At 32.9% G+C, this 6,636-nt stretch overlaps 1 long non-coding RNA gene across 3 annotated transcripts; it reads left to right on the top strand.

Annotated features, from left to right (window-relative positions):
• Nucleotides 1-220: 220 nt before the first annotated feature.
• LOC147410160 (uncharacterized) lies at nt 221-5,701 on the top strand. Of its 3 annotated transcripts, XR_015175654.1 has the most exons (4): nt 224-1,610; nt 2,105-2,169; nt 2,712-5,467; nt 5,575-5,701. It is a non-coding gene; the product is annotated as an uncharacterized LOC147410160 (long non-coding RNA). The 3 variants fall into 3 exon arrangements; XR_015175653.1 differs by having other exon boundaries at nt 221-1,610; nt 2,105-5,485; XR_015175652.1 differs by having other exon boundaries at nt 225-1,610; nt 2,105-5,467.
• The last annotated feature ends 935 nt before the right edge of the window (nt 5,702-6,636 follow it).

The following is a 6,636-nucleotide window of genomic DNA, read 5'->3' as shown; positions in this document are numbered from 1 at the left end:
GTTTTCGTCTTCTTGTTGCTTTATTTTATTTTTATTTTTTTGTTTTTTTCGCAAAATTTCCCGCTTCCAACTTATAAATGTTTTTTCTGATTCTTGAGATTTGTTTTAGTCCATTTGATAGTGAGAGCCCATCTTTTTTTTGAAGGAAAGACACAAAATAAATAAAAAAAACAAAAAAAAAACGGAGAAAAACCACTGAATTAGATAGACTAAAAGTGGCTTATACTACATGAAATTTCATTTCCATGTGACACCATGCATGTGCTCACTAACTCATTCTTTCTCAAAGTTTCATCTCACCTTCGAAATGGCTAAACAAATCCTATTTTCGTGGACTGGAACTTTCGCCTAACACTTTTTTAGCCTAGTGCAAGATCCTTCTGGTTCATAGCTTTTAAAGAACGCCCAACCAAACAATACGTCATAATAGAGAAATTGCAATCCTGATTTTTTTGCGTTTAAAACGACTGCTATAAGCAGTCGTTTTTAACCGACAGATTTCATCAGTAACCCCAATAAAAATGACCCAATTTTTAACTGGGTTTTAAGGTCAATTTTAACTACAAATCGGGACTGACCTTTGATGATGTCGCTTGGGTCAGCTGTTTTTCTTCCCCACACCCACGATTTACCTTCTCTATAGCGTTTTACGTTATTTTACCTTCTCTCTCGCTCTCATGTCTCTCGCATCAACTCTCTGTCTCACACACACACTCTCTCTCTCAAATGCAATTATATCTCTTCTTTTGCATTGATCAAATCAATCTTGCTTTGCTTCTGCTGAAATCTCTCAATCGAATTAATGTTTTGGATCTGATGTACGATTGCTTAGAAAAAAACAAATTCCTATTTTTTATTTTTGAAAGTTTCTTTGATAGAAATTCTTCTTTCAGAACCATTCATTTTTGTTTTATAGCAACATATAAAATACTTTAATGAGTTTTTCACTTTTTTTTTTTTTTTTTTTGAATTATTTGGTTACTATTCTGGAAAGGGTTCCTGTTGTAGATAATTATTCGGAGACTAAAATTTTGCTAAAAATGAGGTTTTCCTGATATGGGAAATTTTGAGAATTTATTTAGTTGGGCCACCCTTAATGATTTTTTGTTCTGATCTACTAATCAGAGCAAGTTACAGCTCCCCGTTGATAGGTTTGAGAAAAATTTATGGGATGGATGGAGGGATGGCAATGTTACCATTTGGTGGAATTACCATTTTATCAAATCAAGTAATAAGGAAAGTTTTGGGGCTTTTGAAACGCTCAAGGAGATGAATTTGGCCCTATTGTAAATTACTCTTAATGAAGAAGAATCTCTACTTGCGTCTATTTCTTTTGGTTTGCTAGATTGTGTATAGTGTGGAATTTATTTCATTGAACACCAGTGATTCAGAGTTAATGATGAGGAAATCTTCCAATGGAAGGGAAACAAAGATAGTGGTGGAGATGGTGATGGATTCAGAGATTAATAGGAGAGTTTTGATGATGCAAAAGAAGTATATAAGTTATGAGACACTGAAGAAAGATGTGGTTCCTTGTTCTAATCCTGGTGCAAGGAACATCAAGTCTTAAGTACAAAATCCCTTTGGTGAAGGATATATAAATGAAAAAGGTGAGATCCTCATTACTTGTAATGTGATGTCTTAAGTTATTTTAATATATACAATTGAATTTGCCTATTTAACTTCGTTTTTGTGGCTTGTATTTGTAAGTCTGCATCATTTTTCTCATAAAATGGTTGAGTATTTCGAAGAAATCACTAGATCAGCCATAAATGTTATTAATCGTAACAAAGTCTAGATTGGGTAATTATTTGGTGGGTTCAACTTTGTTAGTTCCAACAAATTTCTGAAAGTTTCATTGAGAATTTGGAGAGTATAAAAATGATTTATGTAGTTTATGATCTCGTCAATATCAAGGATGGCATTTTTTGTCAATATGGTGGCTCTGCTTCCTTTGAATATTTTTAGGCTTAGTTTCCTGATATCACTTCTTACTTTGGTGACTAATTCCATAAGCTTACAGCTCACCTTATGATGACCCTGACCTTCGTCCCGAAGAAAAGAAGCTTATTTCTAGTAAATCTGATTGGGTGTTGTTGCTTAGGTATTGAGAGATTGATTGTTGCGGAGTTCAAGCCCAACATGACCTGGCTAAGCATCTCTTCCTTTGTAAGCTTCTCTTAATTCTTTATTACTTGGGCTTATTTAGTGCAGCATTGCTTTTGTAGGGTCCAGAAAAAAAATGAAGCAGAGTTCTTTCACGCATGGCACTAGATTCCCAAATCTGCAATAATTTTAGTAGTTTATATACTAATGCAGGGTAGTTGTAGGAAATATCCACCTTTAGTAGCAAAACATAGGTGTATGACTTAGTTGTTGGAAGTGTGATAACAAAAATAGATATGTGGGAAGAGGATACAAATAACGTCTCAGTTGTTCTTGGAGGTCTAGAATCTCATTAATCCTTAGGCATTCTGAACATGAAACCACACCCTCTGAGCAAAGAAAACTTAGCAAATCAAAGAAGAAAACTTATGTCTTGATCAAGTTGGTGGCCCCATTGAGTGGTGAATCCCACCTCCTTCATGTTAGTAGCTTGTACAATTATGTTGTTGGTAGCTTGCCTTTGGGGTTTAAAAATGTTGTAGCACCCATGGTGCCTAATAATGTAAATAACCTTACTTTTATGCCATCTCTTTTTGAATGTATAGGGTCATAGCAGCCATAGTGTAGCTGCAATTGTTTCTATCAGTTTATTCTGATTGGTTGTTGTTGCCAAGCATCTCTTCCTTTGTAAGCTTCTTGCTTACGCTTGCAATACATTTTTCTATGTGTAGTTTTACATTAATAAACGCATTCTTTTACCATTATTTCTTTATGATTGAGCAAACCATAGACATTGGAACACAAAAAAGGACTCTTGTACTCTTTAGCAAAGATTACACCTAAATAAAAAATCCATAAATGCCCACATTTGAAGGCATTGCAGCCCATGTACTCTCTCAAGTGATGGAGTTTGGAAGGATATCGTCGGTAGGAAGCTCAAGGATTGCTCCTGCATGCTCTTTAGTGGGTGTCACAACTGCAACATCAAGCATTAACATGTGATGGTCATGACAAGTTATTAGAAAGCTACTTGTAATCATTGAAGATAAATATAGTCAAGCCATAGAACTAGGAACAGAGCAAATAACAGTTCAAATAAAACAGTAGGTGGACCAAAGGATCAAATCCATAGATATGACAAAAAATCTCTACTTGTCCTCTTATAGACTCATATAAAGGCAGAGTTAAACAAAGCCTACTACCTAAGACATCCTTAGTGTTGGTAGTGAATTTAAAATCCACATACTCGACCTTAGTTCTACTTATTCTAAAGCCGTTGGACTCTAACAAGTGATTATGATTTTCTCCTTTTGTAAATGGGATTCATCTATCTTGTACGTTTTGGCCACACAAAATTTTCATCCTTTGTCCAAGATACCCAATGAAGTGTAAAAAACTGGCTTGCCTTTTACCAATTATTATAGCCTACAAAACACCTTTTAGTTCCTACTACTCTCTTAAGAAATTTGGGATTGGCAAGCTCTTGCACTTGAAATGTTGCATGAAATGGTTGTTATCTCTGATCACCCTACTATATTTTACCATTTTAGATTTAATTTTTAATTGACTTAAATATACAACTCAAACATTGCTTAATGAGCAAATGGGTGGGCCTCTCGTTTTTAATTCCTGCCTTGTTACACTTTTTATGTGTTGGTAATGTTTCTTATTTCTCAAAATTTCCCCTTTTCTCATTAAAATAATAAAAATAAAAGAGAACTTAGTTTAGATCATTATTTCTTTAGATTATATTTATCTTTTTCCATTGGTGTATGTGCTGACATGGTTAAATTGCAGGATCACCCTACATATTTTTCCTTTATTGTATATTTGGCAATAGATTTCAGTCTTCATCATCATCAGATCTTCTTCTTTTAAATATATAAGAGCTTGATGCATGATATATCATATAAGCGTTATGCCTACTTGCTATTGGCTAAGCGGGTTAAATACATATGGAAGAACTCTGTCTGGAGGGAATTTATTAAAGACTGGGAATCAACAAGTTAAAGATAGACTTAAAATGAATAAAAAGTTACCTTTTAGGCCAACTTAATCAAATTGATGTCCATGTCGATTGTAGTTTGATCTTATGTGGCTAGGGGCGGCATGTCTTATATCCATAATGAACAAAATGTCGTAATGCACCGGGACCTAAAACCAAGGTGAGTTCAATTGGTAAATGTTGTGAACTTTCTTTTCGGAATCTAGTTTAGTGGGTTATAATTTACTTATAAAGGAAAATGATCTCTCTTCCACGGAGGTTGTTGAGTGGATCACTGATGATTAACTTTTGTGACGGCTTATATCCCTTTATAAACAGTTATGTCTTGATTTTCGATGTGTAATGGATTATAATGTTCTTTGTAATTGTGTAAGTTTATATCCTCTCAATATAGCTTAAATAAAATTTACTTCAGAAGTCCATAAATCTCAAAGCTTCCCATAATATTAAAGTCAATCACTACCCAACTTAAAGTTTTACGTAACATAAAAATCCCATAAAAATTAGGCAATCAAAAATGCAGATTTACTTTGAAAAGTAAAAATAAAATAAAAAATACACCCATCCTTATAAAGAGACAGATAAAAACACATAATCTTTGGCCGTTAACAAAGTTCACCTGAAGGAAGACATCATGCCCTGTCCCTCCATACTTCAATGCATCATCCACCTTCCTACTACTTGGAGATTGAGAGAAAATAACCCTAAGCCAGCGAAAGAAAGTCTTCTCTCCATTCCTTTCCCATTTATTCATCAAAATAACAATAGAAACACAAACCTCATGACTACACTTATTAGTAATCATAATCTAAAAAGCAGAATAACAATTAGCAAGCTTAGTTCATGAGACTAATACTATTCAAAAGCTAATACAATCCTTAATGTTAAGAGATTCTTACTCAATTTTTTTTTTGAGATTGATAGCTAAAATTGACTTGCAAAGCTAATCATTTGATGCCTGAGCATTTGAAAAGATTTATATGTTTTCTTTAAGCTTTACTATGCTGGCCACTCTGCATATTGTTGATGGATGTGGAATTTTTTTTAGGTATCTTTTCAAAATTGTAACTACGATATTTTTTTTCTTCTATAGACATTTATCATCTTGGGATCTCCATACGTGCGGTAAAGACATTTGTGTCAATATACACTTATCGAAATTTTGGATCATAGAACACTTATTCTTCTTCTAGTTCTTCCTCTACTTTTATCGCAGTTTTCGTTAAATTTAGTAGAAAAAATTACCTATTACAATAAAAGGGGTTATTAACATTGTTCTATGATAAATTCGTATGTGCTACTTTGGATTGGTGGCCTTCCGACAAATGCAACTATAATCACTGCCCATGGGAAAAGGTTGGCATTTTCAACTTGGTTTGTATTTTGTTTAATTATATCTATATATGTGCATGTTTGTAATTGTATCATAAATTCTATATTAAGTGATTTTGTGATCTTTGCAGGATTTAAATAACAAAATTGTTCAAAATGCTATCAAAGGCAATTTCATCAACGCTAAGCAAGTTGAGTTGGTTTAATTAATGTATTTATTGTAAGGAGATGGAACAATTATCGATCAACTTTCTTTCATTTCGACTTTTATTTTGTTAAATTATTGTGTGATATCAACTTTACAGATTGTTTAATGATTTAGGAGCGATTATCTTCTAGCTTAGGGGCCATTTGTTAAACTGAACAAATAAGTGCTGAAAGACTATAATTGTTGAAACTTTATAGCGTTAAATTTAAGTGCTGAGAATATTGTCTGTTTACCTATTTGGATTGTGCTGAATTGATTCAAATTAAGCATTGTAATCACATAATATTGTTTGTTAGTTATTGCTGAAAGCTGATAAAATAATTATATTACTCTTTTTAATCACAATATATTCTATTTGACAGTTTTAACTACTAATTCACATCACACATAATAAAAAGAGCATAAATGTAAAAGATAATATGTTTTGATATTTTAAATTACGTACACAATTCATTATACCCAAATTTTAAATTACAAGATAATAATTTTCTCATCCAAATTTAAATTTGTTCATACAACACGCATGATCTTTTCTTTCTTAGTAACAATTGGAACATCCCATCATCTTATTTCAAAGGTGAAAGAACTTAATTTTTTATGGAAATGAAGGATGGGTAATTATAAAAGCACCCCATGAATTAATAAGGGCAACCCAAACCATAGACATTCTTTTTTGTCTTATATGGGTTAAATTTTTGGAATGATCCAATTTTTGGTGAGGATGGTCTATATGGTCTGGAGATCATCCTCACAAAAAATCAGCTCATTCCAAAACTTCTAACCACATCAAAAATGATTTCCAAAAAAAGGACGATTTAGGAATCTTGAACTTGTTTTGATGGGGTTAGAAGTTTCAGGATGAGCTGATTTTTGGTGAGGATGATCTCCTCATTGTAGAGATTATCCTCAACAAAAATCAACTCATTCTAAAACTTTTAACCCATATAAGACAAAACAATTCGATTGTGGTGTGGGTTGCCTTATT

Source organism: Akebia trifoliata, chromosome 2 (assembly GCF_017979445.1).
Source record: "Akebia trifoliata isolate Shusen 1 chromosome 2, ASM1797944v1, whole genome shotgun sequence".
Taxonomy (NCBI): Eukaryota; Viridiplantae; Streptophyta; class Magnoliopsida; order Ranunculales; family Lardizabalaceae; genus Akebia; species Akebia trifoliata.
This window is presented reverse-complemented; position numbering and strand designations above follow the sequence as displayed.